The sequence below is a fragment of the Chroicocephalus ridibundus genome, chromosome 3 (genome assembly GCF_963924245.1).
Source record: "Chroicocephalus ridibundus chromosome 3, bChrRid1.1, whole genome shotgun sequence".
In the NCBI taxonomy this organism is placed as follows: domain Eukaryota; kingdom Metazoa; phylum Chordata; class Aves; order Charadriiformes; family Laridae; genus Chroicocephalus; species Chroicocephalus ridibundus.
Genome location: NC_086286.1, coordinates 14,054,441 through 14,070,632, shown reverse-complemented (window position 1 = coordinate 14,070,632; position 16,192 = coordinate 14,054,441). Strand labels below are relative to the sequence as shown.

Sequence of the window (16,192 nt, the reverse complement as noted above, 5' to 3'; positions counted from 1 at the left end):
AAAACTTGAATTCACCACAAAGGTAGCAATAGCACTCTTCAGCAACTCCTGCCTATTGACAACTTCTGCTTAGTAGAAAGGTGCCTTTTGAAATTAGTGGTCTATTCCCGACAGCCTCTTTCTCTTAATCACAATGGACTTACTACCCGACATATCTTTGCCTACGCTTCTTCTCTCGCCTTCCTGGTCTTGGACTCGCCACGTTTAGCAACTGAAGAGAGAGACAAGAGCTACAGGAAAATTTGGTTCCCTTTTTAATAAAGCGGTTAATATAAAACCTCCCAAATTCCATTCTGCATCATGCTTTCAGGTTGAAATCCTGCTCAAGAAAGTGGGAGTATTTCCTGCAGCTGAACAATAAGAGCGGGACATAAGGCATCAGTTGTTTTGTTCCTTCACTCCAAAGAAAACACAGAATAGTGTAGAACTTTAACAGAAGATTCAAAAGAAATAGGCACGAAAACAATACTGTCTTTATCATCTCTGTACTTATTTAGACATAGAAAAAAGTGAAAAAGTGATCATCCCTTATCGACCATCAGCTCACAGCTACACGTGCATTCTTTCCTTAAGAGAACTGAAAACTAGACAGTGACATAAACAGTTTGATAATAAGAGGTAGGTGGTTTTGCCATACAAAAAAGCAGGTATTAGCTGACATTTGACAATATAATCCATATGCAAATCCTCAATGGATTTGTAAGGCATTTTCTCCCTGTCCAACCTTCTATACTAATAAGTGTTTTCTTAAGGAAAACATTAAATCATTGCAAGTTGATCCATAGTTCTAGAAACTCACTTTTTTCCATTTGCAGAAGGCTACAAAGAACCTCAGACTTTTCTTTAGAATATGATATGCCAAACTAAATGCACTGCATAGCACCTCATTCAGCACACTTCAATTCTTACACTTTTATAACAGCAGATGAGTCTTGAACTTCTGAGTACTGGAAGGGAAGTAATTTTACGCCCCACATATTCGAGGCTGATCAAAACCTTAAACCTTTTCTGAGTGTGTCTCAGTCAGTAGCAATAAAAGATTTGTGTATGCGACATTACACCGTCCCTCCGCGATTCTGCTGTCTGTGCTAGATCAACCTGTTGCATGGCAGCAACTCTGCTCTCCATGCTTAAGTAAAGCCCCATGCTACAGCCCAGCACTATTCCCAGCTTTGGTGTTAGCTATGATGTAAAGATTTCACATATTGCTGTAATCTTCAGACTCTCAATAGGCAAGAAAAGAGAGGTCAAAGGCCTAATAAAGACCTTGTTCAGTATTGATATACTAATCAAATGTTAATATATCTCAAATTTGAATGAGTTACTAAAATCAGGTTAACAGTCTATAACTGTCATTAAAATTATAGCCATATGTTTTAAGGCTACTTTGAAATAAAATGTTTTAACAGATTTGAATTCAAAGAGAATAAACAAAAGCTAGAAGTTGCCAAAACACACACAGGGCTATGGCCACAGATATGCCTTCTTAGCGTTGTCCTCTTCAATGCCAAAATGAAGTTGTTTGCAAATTCACAACGTAGACGGTGACAACCACAGTTAAGACTTCACAACCTTTGCTCATCCACTTGTTCCCAGTTACAAGAGTTTCTAGTACTAGAACTCTCCCAGTACCCAAAGGCACTTAATATTTTTCCATGTATTGTAGAACAATCCTGCATGCTAAGCCAAGGGTTGTGAATTCTGGTAGGCAGGATCTCTCTAGCACTTTGGTTCGATCTCTGTGAACATTGCAATGCTCAGGTCACCTTTGTAGAGCTAGCCTTCGCTATAAAAGGATTTTTTTTTCTGTAGAATTAAATGGTAAGAAAGATTGACTGTCTCTGGATGTATAATTCAATTTGAAGAATCTGAAAAATGTTACTGAAAATCACCCCTATTTGCCAAAAGGTTGACAAGCTATTTGCACAAAACCATAGAAAGAATTCTGGGAGATGTCAATGATGAATAGGATAAATGTTCTCCAGCTTGATAACTAAAGGGAATTTGTTGATAAATTTTAAACGCATTCAGCATGCTGCATTGTGCTCTAGAGTCACTTTATATAGATATTGCTCCTGGATTTACAAAAAAAAGTAGTAGTTCTGAAATAGTGCTACTTCAGTTTCAGATTATTTGACATCTTAATGCATGTAAGTAATGTTTGTGTGCATGTAATGTATGTATGCCACCTCCTCATAAATTTTTAGTCTTAAAAAATAGTGAGGGGTTGCGGTTTTTTGGCTTTTTCCATATTTAGATATAAAAAACTCTTTAGGGGGAATATAAATGTTTGAGCATTAAATTCAAACACATTATTTTATGGAGTAACATATACTCTACCTATTCCCCTCTCCATTCTATTTTCTTCTACTATCATATTTGATATTAGATTTGAAGCATTTGTGCTTCAAGATCTTTTAAGCTCATAATAATGCCATTTTGGAATAGGCATCTAGAAGTACCCAGATACCTAACACCACAGGTAAAAGTTGGGTACCTTCATACTTTTTAAAAAACTATCCCTAAATGTTTATGTTTTGGAGAGTCAGAGATTGTTTCAGCTATTTCTCTTTCTTTAAGATTAAGCTACACAAAGCGTCATGAAAATTTTGGTGGAAATGGACAGAAGTCAGCGATGAGGTAAAACTGGTTTTGACTGTTTCAGCTTGCTTATTTTACATGCAAAGATCCTTTGTCCTTTCTTATGCCTATTTCTTACTTCTTTCGCCACCACTATAGACTCTTGGATTACATTGGATATTAGGAAAAATTTCTTCACCAAAAGGGTTATCGAGCCTTGGAACAGGTTGCCAAGTGGGAACAGCACAGGGAAGTGGTTGAGGCACCATCCCTGGACTTTAAAAGACATAGAGCTTAGAGATATGGTTCAGTGATGGTTTTCGTCAGAGTTAGGTTGGTGGTTGGACTTGATGATCTGAAAGGGCCCTTCCAACCTAGGAAATTCTATGATTACATGAGAGCGCTCTGCTACCTAGTTTTGCCCATGGACCTAATATGGTTGACTAAATATCATAGACCTCTGCTTAAGACTTAGAGGTCTTGGGGTTTTTTCTTCATTAGCCTTCCTCTCTTGATACAGGTCTACTTCACAACATCTTTCTCAACTGATCTGAAAGGACATATGCTAAAGTACACACAGGTCTATTTAATTCACTGTATTTGAAAAGATTCTTTGGTGATGTACAGGTGATGATCAAATCAAGCCGATAGCCTAAATATTTATTACTTTTAGAGATATGAGTTAAAAATGTAGTAATGAGGGGAGGAGGATGGTTGAAGGAAGCCTTTCTCTCTCAAAAAAATGTTGTCATAAACTTAATAAGTAACTTTTTTATCAAATCAATTATGAAAATTGAAGATATGAAAGCGTTGGAGTTGAAATGTCTTTGACAAAAATAAAGCATTGTTGAATTCTGATCATACATCAAAAGTGACAGAAATGCATAAGCAGGGTTGTTCTTTTTAAAGATTAAATGAACAACTAGATCGTTTGCATTAGGCATGTCTTCCAGGTCCCAGGCAGTTTTCTCTATGCTCTCAAGCCAAGCAAGGATGCCAAAGGACTGCCAGGTTGGGGTTTTGCACTTCCAAATTGGGGTCCACTCCCACATTGACAGCTCTTTCTGCTTCCCATTCTTCTAAACTTCTCATCCCCCGCCTGACCCTTGCAATATAAATAACGAAGTGGATGGGTGGTTGGTTTTATTAAAGGTTTGTCTGGGCCTATGGAATATTAGAACAGCCAGTCCTAGGAGAAAATACTTTGCAGGAAATAGTTATGGTGTTTTAAAGCTTTTGGAGCTGTTACCTTACCTTTCTCCTAGCAGCGGGGAGACGCAGACAGCAGGAGAAAAGAATGCAATAATAAAATCTTTTATGTCTGTATTTCTATAGCTCTTCAGAACCTTTCTAGCTTCATTGAGACTTCACAGACACAGGTAGTTTTCAGATCTGTCTAGAAACAGATTTAAATGGCAGACTACTGAAGTTTGCCCATGTAATTTCAGCTTTTCAGGGGAAAGTTTTGAACATGGTAACCCAGAACAGGCTGCTCTTACTGCCTTGTGCCAGAAGTCACCGTCCTCCCACACAGCAAGCATCTCACCGGTGCTACAGGTATTTACTTAGCAAAGCGCTTCACAAAAGAAAGATAATCTCTTGCCCTATAAGGAAAAACATTGTCCTTCAGGAAACAGGACAGACAAGAGATGCATCAAGTTTTAGTGAAGTTCCAGTCAGCTTTACCCACTCTTTTCATATCCTCTGAGGTTTCTACTTAGCACAAGAAAAAGACTTTCTCTCAGTCCATATTCACACTACTGCCTTGATCACAGGAAAACTGAACACCTTCAGTGCACGATAATTAAGCGCACCTGTAATCCAATTAGTATTTCATCTGTCTAAACACAGGCAGTGGCTTTGTTCTTAGAGCACAGAAACCCTGTTCATTACTCATTTTAGTTAACCCCCCCACACACACACACGCAAAATAAGGCGGGAGGAAAAACAGCCCAAACACAACTTGTATAGCTTCTACAAAAAACTGAAATCCAGAAAAAAATAATGCTAATTTAGGTAATAATACACACTGAAATTTACCCAACAACAACGTTCAAATTTTTCTCTTATTCCTTTCTTGCTCTGTGTTACTACTGATAAAGTTCTCTTCCCAAACCATCCTGACTGGCACTGCTGTCTGCTTGGGTTTATTCTTAGTGGCTTCTTGCAGACAAAACCCCTACAATAAGCTCAAACATTGAAGCAGAGGGCCTCCATGCAGAGCTCCCCAAAATGAATTAATCTAGCTTTTGAATCGAAGAGATAGCAATTCTGGAGTGCTGGAAAGCTGTCTTTTCAGCATGAGCAACGTGCCTGGGCATGTCAACAGTCATGGCCACACTTCGCTGATACTCAAACATCTGCCGAAACTGTCAGCAGATGCACTAAGGGCAAAATAGTCATCGAGAATCATACTTTAAGGTACAGAGAACTCATGCTTTAACTGCCAATTAGGTTTTCCCTGTCCCTCAGCATAATGACAGACATTTTGCAACCATGAATGCATCAGGGCTTCATCAGTTATCCTGCTAAACAAAGACTCTCAGAAAACAGAGGCAACACAAGATAAAGAAATATAAATATATAATATATTGCAAAGGTAAAGGAAAACAGATAGTGTGGTTTTTTTCCTCCAATATATTCATTTATGTGAAGGTGAATATAAATAATACAAAATTACCTAAGTTATAACTGCTGGAGGGTTTGGGGTTTGGTGTTTACCCCCGCTGTCAATTACTCTATATCAGCCATCAAAAATACGATAGCATCTGAGTAGGGCATATTGAAATGCCCTATTCTCAAACACTTCTACTAAATTAATTATCTGAAAATATCAGATGCTGACAGTTCTGAGGGACGACACTGAGCCCAAGCAGGAAGCTGCTCACAGAGCTTCTGAAGTCTCCACGCTCGCCGTACAGCGGCACAGGAGGAACTACGGGCACGTATTTGAAGCCTGTTCATCTTTGCAGCACTGGTGCAGTTTGAACACAGTCCAAAGATATGAAAAAATAGTATTCAAAAAATAGTATTTTCCTTATGTGAGCAGACTGAATGCCCAATTTCCCACTTCCCTACGGCTTTTCCCCACAGAGCAAGCGTACTGATGGGTGTCTAAGTTCCAGCTTAGTTAGGGACACAAAGGCAGATGAGAAAATGAGAATAGATGCGGTGAAAGAGAGGCCTCCTCTTTACTACACACAGAGATGCTTCCACAGTATATATTGGGTAATTAGCACTTAAAATAATAACAATTGTAGCAGAGACTTTTCTCCGCCCATCCAAGTGAATATGCTGTTGCATTCTCCCCAGTGGCACACATTCAGCTGTTTGTACATATATTATCAATCGGTAACAGGATGTTAATAACCCAATGTCTGTTTGTCTACAAGACGTGAAACTCAATATCAGTAATGAAGCATAGAAGATATACCTCAACAATCGGCTTTCCTGCTTTCTCTAGTAGTCAGGGATACTATCAGGGAAAAATTTGGAATTCTTTTAAACTAGAAATATTCTAACTTCATTGAATTAAATAACCCCCACCCATTTTTTCATATGTTCGGGGAGAAGCTACAAACTCCCATTTGTCTTTTTGAATTTTAGCAAATAATAATCTTTTCCTGGCTACAGTAAAACTGAAGATCAAGAAAGTATTTGAAGTATCATGAATAAAGATAATTCTGATGTAGAATAATAAGTCCTTCACTGAAGTAGCCTATGATTCCATCCTCTCCTTTTGTGTGAGAGTATTGCAACTAAAGACGACTACTTTAACCCGTAGTGAATATATATTTGAATGGTGAGGTTCAAAGAGAAACTAAATATTAGAACACTGGCTTCAGTCTTTAAATTAAAATTCTGGGTCTTAGAGTTTGAATCTTTCTTCTGCCTAATTCAGAACACTCTTACGGGACTCCTTTAGCCTCTGGTTTATAAATTTTCTGGATTAGATCACAAATTCTGTTCCTCATTGAATTTGTCAGCTTTGTATAGGCATTTTTTTCCCTGGATCAAAGAGCAAAAGTGAACAGCTCCAGTTTTGCTGCACAAATAATTCACAAAAATATTTTGCCCGGGTTTATCTGGTGTAGCAATCACTGTATAATACAGTAATGTCGTTTCTTGCTGTATAACTGGAAGACCCCCATACTCTGTTGTACATGTGTTATGAGAGTCTGTATAAAATAAAAATACTGAATGGCATAACATTCCTGCAAATGAGATTGTTTAACTGTAGAAATCAATTTAAAGTATTCAAAATGAATGATCGCAGCAAAATGTTGAACTTTGAGAAAGATTAATCTCCTTTTGATTCACACTCCATACATGTTTGAGGCTTTTTCATTGAGATGTTTCAGTTTTCATGTTACGTTCTGACTTAAGGGAATGCTTTGAATGTTTTTTTTTGCAGTTAGTCCATAAGGAGTGTTAGGGTTTGACTTGGTGTTTTGGGGGACTCATTGATATATAATCCCATCTACACAAGAAATACAACAAAATTATTCCTCGCAAAATAAAACAGAGGTGGATCTTTTTATAGTCTGACAATTTTCTTACATATTACCACAGTAATTCCTGTATTACATGCAATTCACAAGCTTCAAGGCCAGAAGAGTTGTTTTTGATTATCTAGTCTTATTTCCTGCATCATACAAATTACAGGCTGTCAGCTAGTACATGAAAGACCTCCTCTTTAAGCACTTTAACAGCTAAGAACCTAGGAAATGTATTTTTAGACTTTCTGAAGCCTACTCTTCTGACATGGGTCTCAGGAGTATGCCAACTAGGTAGAGAAGGATAGCCACATCCTTGCCTCCCAAGGTGGGTAATTAGCATGACCTAGATATATGTACATTTCTGAGAGCTATATGTGCTTATTAAAAGCTATAGGGCTGATATACAGATCTTCTAGGTGTTCTGAAAAGGAAAATATTAATTACACTTTTGTATTACTTTTATAACAGCTGAATAAATGCACAACTTTCAAAAACCTGTTTCTTTAACAAGACTGTCCATTTCAGGGACACCACAAGGCATAACTCTCTCATCTATTTTAGAACAATGAATAAATATCAAATACATGTGTTTTCCTGGAAGAGAGAATAAATGACACATAATAGCGATTTATGGATGCAGACATGGCAGTCATTTTTATTACATATTTGTCATTATAGAGAACTTGAGATATTTCTGAGGGATAAACTTATGAAGTATAGCAGAACTGAACAGTTTCGGGGCGTTTTCATTTATCTGTGTATGTGCCTATGTCCTGAATGCAGCTACATGTATGTATTTTAAACGTGTATGTGCTATTAAAAATTGTTGAGGAATTTGCCCTTTGGAATTATGAATGACTTACTGTGTTTTAGTCTATGTATTCAGTGCTTCTCAATATTTTCAATAGGAATACAGGAATATATCCTCTTCACAGCAGTCTAAACAGCTCCCTTCTTTGCTCTGAGGAGGTACGTAGCAGTGCCTGGGACTCAGGTGGCTTTGTGTAATGTTCAGAATATAGATTTCCCATAGATCTTTTCCTCTGCCTGATATAGGATGTATAGATATGTACGAACACACCAATTCTATACAGATGAATACATTGTACAAGAATCATATAAAGTTACCAATTTCCAAGTTTACCTTTGTTGCTCCAATCTTGCACTTAGATGCTTTTATATGATTCTTTTCTGAAGTCTAAATTTTCTTCCAAACCTTAACCTAATACAGTTACAGTCATGAATAATATCCTTATTTGAATGATTTATTGCAGAGAACGATAGGGCTGGAAAGTCTGCTAAGGACATCAAAAAAACCCCAAAACAGTTCATGACTGACACAGACACAGCTGTATTTACCATGAAGGTTCATAATGATATAAGCACCTTGAGGTATACCTGCAAAATGTATAGTTTGCACAAGTATTCAGGTGGAATGAGAGCACCTGGTCAGTACTTGTACCACAATGATCTGGGGTGTTCAGGTATATGAAGAGTAAATTAAAATAGAATCAGAATTTTTTGCAACTCTCACATCATCTTTATGATGATGCAAACATATACCACTATTACAGTTCAATATAAGTACATCCAAATAAAGTCTTCTAAAATTGAAAAATATGTAACAACTAGTCAGTAGTTGCAGTTAATACAAATAATATCAAATATCCATTTAAATGACACATCCATTCATAGTGAAAACAGCATCATCAAAGAGGCATTTGGCTCCAAAATTAATTTGTGCTTTGTTTTGCACAGATTCAATAGTATAATCATAACACTAGGTATCTCAAATGCATGCAAACATAGTTTCCAAAGGTGATTTGCGTGTAACTGAGCTTGGTGGTTTTTTTGAAGATTTCTTATTGACTTGTGCAAATGCTAAGCATAGTACCTTGAAAGACCAAGTGGTTAAGCAGAGCCATTAACTGAGAAAACCAGCTCATATTATCAGCAAAATGTCTGTGATGTCCTTTTTTTGAGATGAAAAGCACTTATCTGGCACCTTTTTGATACAACCCAAGCTCTGCCTAATAAAAATATTCAGGTTCAATGAAGTGGGAAATCAGGTAAGTGATTTCTAATTTTTAATCCTAGACAGAGATGTTACTGTTGGGTGGGAGTGGGGTCACATAATTACCAATGCATCTGGCACCAGGAATCAATCCCTTAGGGTTTTCAGCTAACAGTTACTCTTTAGAAACAGAATATTAATGGTCCTTTGGATGGATACCCCTTCTGAAAATGGGATAACAATAGCTCATGATATGAAACGTAGGACAGACCTATTAACTGCGGGTAACTCCAGTGAAAAATTTAGAGTTATACTCACTTACTGCTGAATTTTGCTTTCCAGGCAGACTCCCCTCTGTCTGAAGACTATGCAAAGGCAGATGAAAGGGATTAGACCCAGCTGCTTTTATTTCCTCCCACCCCCAATACAAAGAGGCTACTCAAATCAATGCTGTGATGCTAACATGGCCAGGCGTGGCCTACCAGCTTCTCTGGTAGCCTCTTGTTATCTGAGGTTGCTCCTCTACTGCTTTAGAGAAGGTGCCAGTGTTTCCAGGTCCAGACGTTTCCCTTCTTTAAGGAACAAACGTTTACTTTAAGCAGGCAACAAGATGTACCAGAATCTCCAAGTGACATTAGCAAGTTACAAAAACAGCCTTTAAATTAAATGGTGTGCTAATCAGAAAATTAGTGTAAGTAGGTGCCAACAGAAAAAAACCCACCAAATATAGCTGATGTAAGTGGGGGACAATTACTTTTTTCACTAGAGTAAATTAATTCAATACAGAGAGATTCAATTGCTTTTCTTTCCTCCCAAGTCTGAAAAAAGATATTTGGATAACAGGGTGGTATGCATGAAAACCATTAAAAGAGTGGGGAAGGTGGAATTTCATAGCGAAGTCCATGGTCCCTACGTAGTTCCTATGAAAGTTTTCTTCTTTGTGCTCCTGAATTTCCCAGTTCATTGCACAGTTTCACTGTTCCACTGATACTTAATTGTTCTGGGTGGTCCCTGAAGTGAAGACAGAAAGCTACCCTCAAGCAATTAAGAATGACAGGGTCATAGAAGGCTTTGAATATCAGAAAAGGGACACGCTACTGGTATCAGGGCAAATGATATTGTTTAATTAAAAAGATTTTAAAGGAGACTGGGTAATTCAATTTTTCCTTGTTTCTAAGTAGCCTGGCATATTATTACAGCCATAGAAAATTACTGTAAAGAGTAGGTTAAAAATTTTGTACGCAGCTTTCTTACTTCTACAAGAACAATAGATTCTGACCAGACTATTTAAATATCTTTTTCAATTCCTTTGTGGGCAGTCATTCTTCGTGGAAAAATATCATTATGGTGTGCATTTAGAGAGCATAATCCACATTTTCAGTTACATCAGCACAATTTTAGGGTGGTTTTCTTAAGAGTTCTTCACTTTCATTAAATTTAGTTTCTTTAGAAATTGTGATAGTTTACTCCTGAATTTAGTAAGCTTGCATGTAGACAAATCTTAGAGATATTTGAAAATGCTCCTCCTTAGGGCTCTGATTTCTTTCCACTTAACTGGTGAGACACCACTGAGCATGATTCTGATTGGATTAAGGTTAAAGTCAATTGAGACTTCTGCTATAAGTGAGATGTACCATAATCTCCAGTTACTTTTGGTTTTCACTGAAATAACAGAAATTATAGTCTGTTGGGCTGATTCGTTTACCTGCTTTTGTAGATTTCAAGGACCGAATATTATCCTAGGAAAATCTTAGCTTTAGTGAAACCTTAGAGTAAAGCTGTAATCCTTAGTGTCACTCTAACAATGTATTTGGCTCAGTAATGTCATCAGATATTAAAAGAAGGTGGAAAGGAGAAGGTTCCAGTCAATTCTACAGGATATCCAAGAAATACACCTTTCTGAAATCTCCATTTCATTGGATGTATCAAACTCTCACGGAATTTCATTGTGCAAAAAAGATACAGCTTTTTTGCTGCAGCTTGTAATTCTCATTTGCTACGTAAATTTATATATACATAAAAAGAAATGTTTGCTTTAAGGAAGAAATGCCTGGTTTTCCTATTTCTTCATTGCTTACCTGCACAATTTTTTTTTTACCTCTTCAGAGTGGCAGCTTTAGTGTTTCCCATCCCCAATAAATCCCCACCTATTTTTTGGCCTGAAATATATATCCTTCATCTTAAAATAGCTTAAATATTATTTTGAAAGGCTCTTTGTCAGCATACCCATTTCTCTTCTGGAGAAATCTATGCTCAGAAGTGGAGCCTAGTGTTAAGGAAGCCAAAATCTTAAATATGTACTATAATGCTTTCTAGACCTAGCAGAAATCTACACTTTTGCAAATATAACTTTACATAAAATCCCCCGTAGTTCCACATTTATTTTCTTTCTTTTGAATCCACAAGAGATCTATGACATATATACATATGTATATATGATACATGATAATTTTGAGTGACATCAGAATGCTTCAGAATGTGGTAAATGTTTTATTTTGGTGGTGGAAAGGTGCTAGAACTCATGGCATGGATTGGACATTTTCACGTGGTGACTTACGTCAGAAAAATAACAGTTTTAAAATAAATGTGATCCCCTTTCTTCATATAGTTTTCTTGATATTTACAGCAGGTCCTTACAATTTCTTTTCATACTGCTGATCAGGAATCAGGTATCTCAGATATAATTTTGGGCATAGGTGTCTCAGGACAGAATTTGCTTTTCTGGTCCTGATGTTGATGGATTTCTTCTGCGCCATGTAATTCAGGCAGAAAACTTCTTCAACAGTCATGTTCTGCTGCATTTTTCTCCTTAGAGAACATTAATTGATCCCATTTCAACTTAATGATGAATCTGCAGCTCCAAATGCCATATTCTAGGCTTGCTAGGTATCACCCACCGAAGTGCAAGTAAATTATTGGCTTCAATGCACCACAACTTTTGAATACATAAAAGTATCACCCTTCTGATTAAAACATTTACTGTAGAGTTCATTATGATAGTGAACAAAAATTTGAACAGATTAACCATAAAAATATGAAGATACTATGAATCTTTATTGGAACATATATCTCTAGGCATATGTGCATGTTACATTACTTAATTGCAGTATTTTTGGTGAACATCAGCCACAATTTAGCTATATTTATGAGGTTCTTTAGAAAAAAAAAGTCACTATAGAACAGATATGATGTGTAGTTACTGCCCTTTGGAGCACTGTGAAGACCTTTTTATTTAAAGTTCCTTAATTTCTTTCAAAAGGTATTCTCATTAAAAAAAAAGAAAATCAGGCAAATTTTATAAAGAATATTTTGAAAATTCTTGTGCTCATCATGTTGTAAATTATCTCAGAATGTTTGGGACCTGTTAAATGGAGGACAAATTTTTACACGTTATTGATTTGTTCATCAGTAGAAGCAACTATGAGATTGAGCAGGGAAACGTAGATTATCCATTCTTCTGTAATGTCACTTAAAAATAATTTCAGTTACCCAAGGATGGCAACCCCATTCTGTGTAAAACTCCTAAATTAACTCAGTTCTATTCTAGCAGTGAGTGTTTCAAATAAGCTGCTCTCACCTAGGCTATGTAACTGTGTGAACAAGTACAGAGAGTGAAGGAAGCCCTCCATCTATGTTTTGCGCTTGCCAGAAAAAGCCAGCTGCCGCTGAGAAGGCATGTAACTGAATCCATGTCAACAGGGCACCGAGTCAAAAATAATAAGCTGTGCTAGAGCTCAGTGCTGTACCAAAGCACTTACACAGCTTCTGGACTATCGGTGGTTCAGGTCGAGGAAGGCTGGAGGATGCGTGGCTTTCAGACACACTTTGAAGCAGCACACACAAAAGCAGATGAGGATAGGCTTTTCAACAGTCCCGGGAGGATCAGAGAGTGTAAGAGGCCAAAACTATTTTAGTTCTTTAAAAACAGAGCAAAAATGGAAATCATCACAATAAGATGAACTTGTGGCCGCATTGAGGTTAATGACTGAATTTCACACAATTTGATGGTCGGGAGGTTACTGGCACAAGGTGGTACTTGTGTTGCATGACACAAGCACTACATAATTACTTAGCTATAACATACCATTTTAATGCTCGTGACTGTTTAAAATTTTATTTAAATTATTTTTATTTTTCAGTGCCCTATTTTTCCAGCTCTCAACTGAATTGTGTGATTGATAATTAACAAAATTCTGCTCTGACAAATACCCAGTGGCATCACTTTGGTTTTACAGATATTGTACGATATTTGTGTTGTGCAACACAAAATGTGCTCTCTTTTGGCAAGGAAGTTGGCACTTGTGAAAACTGACATTCTGAAGTCTTTCTTCAGCATTTATACGCAGTATACCAAATACCAGCACATCAAAAGCCTGTAATCTAATACAATAAATTGCAGTTGTACTACCAATCTTTTGGTAGAAACACTTATTGCTCAGCTAGATATCATTTAATAGTTTGTTATGGACCCGAGTGACTCACGTACCATTTAAAGCTTCACATAATCCCTAAAGTAATGGAACAGAAGTATGAACATAGTGTTTAGGTATAGAATGAGTAATATATATAGTCAAAAGTAGGTTATTTACATAGAAATAAACAATAGATAAAAATATGTATAGGCTTAAGAGAACTGCAATATAAAAAGGAAGTAATACATGTCACTTTATATTATAGTAACTGAATTATAAATCCCTTTTATTGCTCATCAAAAGAAAATGAAAAGGGGGAGAGGAATTTTTTGGAAAAAATAGAGAAACTGAGTGTTTTACATTAGTTGCCATGTAATCTTAGTTGTATTACTATTCATCACAAAATAATTCTGCCTGGGAAATTCAAGAGGTACTAACTTTTGACAGGGTTATGGTGGAAACGGTAGTTTTATTAGACCACCTACAATAACTGGAGAAAGCAGACAAAATTTGTTTGGGCACAAATTTGTATGGGCACAAATTTGTTTTGGCAAACAAATCCTTTTCCATGTCTGTTATGAGCAGCAGACTTCAAGGTTTGCTTCAAATTCAAACAATTGCTCTGAGTAGCATATTCAAGTGGTCTAATAAAAACATGAACCCTATTTACAAACCTTACCTTGCCTATGTGTTTTCACCACTGCAGCTGCAACAACTCTACTGCTAAAGTTCTGTACAGGTAGGTGATTTTCAGGAGGAAAAAAAAAAAAAAAAGGAATTCCTAAGTATTTCTGAACATATATGATGCTTATCAGAAAATAAACAAATGCCAGTACAACTAAAAGCTAATGGCTCTTCCTAGAACTAGGCTTAGCATCTATAAGGAGTAATGGATCAGTATGTTTTGTATAGCTCTAAAGTTACGAGACAAACTTCTATATAGGCCCTCGGCTTTCTGTTGTATCCTTCTTTATGTCAGCTGGTTTAGTCCATAGATCAAGTTATATGACCTGACAGATATCTCAGCACTGTGACATCTTCTGAGCTTTCCTTCTGCCTTTCTCTAAAGGACAGAGACAGCTTTGTTAATATTGATAAAGCTTCAATAAAAACTTGTTTCAGAAATTATTGAGAGGGTCCCGATTTATATTTACAATTAAATGACACATACAGGTGCATCCAGTGAGATTGTACTGGATTTTGTATTGCTTGCCCACTTGGAAAGGCTGCCCCACCCCTCCTTCTTCTGTCAACACCAGGTCCCTGCCCTGTCAACATCCTGTCCTAATTCTGAAGGTACATTGTTTTCTTTTCCAGCATCCCAAAGAATATCTACACAAGTAAAGAAGATGGCGATACTTCAGCCATTTATACTCTTCAGGGCAAATTGCATAGTAAAGCTTCTTAAAAGTTTTTTATTGGTTATATTTCCAAAATAAGATTAATCCATTATATAATAACTCAGAAATTTGCCATCACTTTTGTTACCGACCTTACCTACCTCTAAAGGAATTGAACTTATTAATGTAAGATTGTAATAGGTGCAAATGAATTCAAAGCTGAGCTCCTCGTTTGGCCCTTCATTCCTTTCCATCACCCTCCTACTTTATTACATAGTCTTGTGTTACAAACGTGTGTTATCACAACTGTTTCGAGTTCACGTTTCAATAGCCGGTATTAATGTAGTTTCAGGATAGTCAATAAAATGAGGCCATTTTCCCCTGGTTGCGGATATGGTTCAATATCAAGGGATATTTTCTGTTACAAGCAACCACCGTTTGTATACATATAAACCCTTGCCATCCATTTGAACAAATATACACCGTTATATTTGCAGAAGAAGTATTGTGATTACCAAAACATAGTATTTGGCGTTCCTATATAAAGTAGATAAATCTCCTAAAAACTTAAAATGTGAAAAGAAAAATGTAGTCAAATGATTAGATGACTGGTGTTTATATTATGTTACATGGCACATCATTAAACATTAAATGTAGCTAATATATCCAAGGTCATTTTTTGGTGAACACAATTGTTAAACCTTTTAAAATAAAAGTATAAATGTCTAACTATTGCACAATACTTGCAAAGTTTTTGTTTTGCTAAAATCTGCTTTCCAGATCAACAACTAAGCATAATATATATTCACAATATTTATGTTTTCATCCTTTTATACAAAAACACCCTTCAGTGTTGTTCATACTACATCATGTATTCTGTATAGAATAATCTAGAAAAATAATTCCTTAATATTGATAAAAATGATCTATAATGTCACAGTTCAGTTACTATAAAATGTCATTTTAAGGCAACTCCACCCAAGACTTCTACCGCAAAGGAATAAGACCGTAATAAGTAGTAATAAGGAAGTCATACATACAAGGTTGCGTTAAGAAAAACACGAGGATCAGTTATCCAACAAACAAAACAATCCTATAAAACAAAGAAATCAGTAGCTTGTTTTTCATTCTCCTTGCTTAAATCTTTTCTGAGGCAAGAAGATTTACAGCTCCAGAACATACCTAACCCTTGAAATAGTATCCCACCTATAGCCAGGTACACAGTCTGTCCAGAGAGTCTGATATGAAGAGGAATGAGACACTACAGGTTTGCAATTACAGTCTTTGCATCACACGAACTTTCTAGGTGTGGAAACACTAAATCAGCCAAGACACCAAGGAACCTGG

At 36.5% G+C, this 16,192-nt stretch overlaps 1 protein-coding gene across 24 annotated transcripts in view; it reads right to left on the bottom strand.

The window, feature by feature from the left end:
• The window catches only part of NRXN1 (neurexin 1), a 710,395-nt gene that overhangs the window by 611,683 nt on the left and 82,520 nt on the right, over nt 1–16,192 (bottom strand). The gene's annotated exons all lie outside the window — the stretch shown is intronic.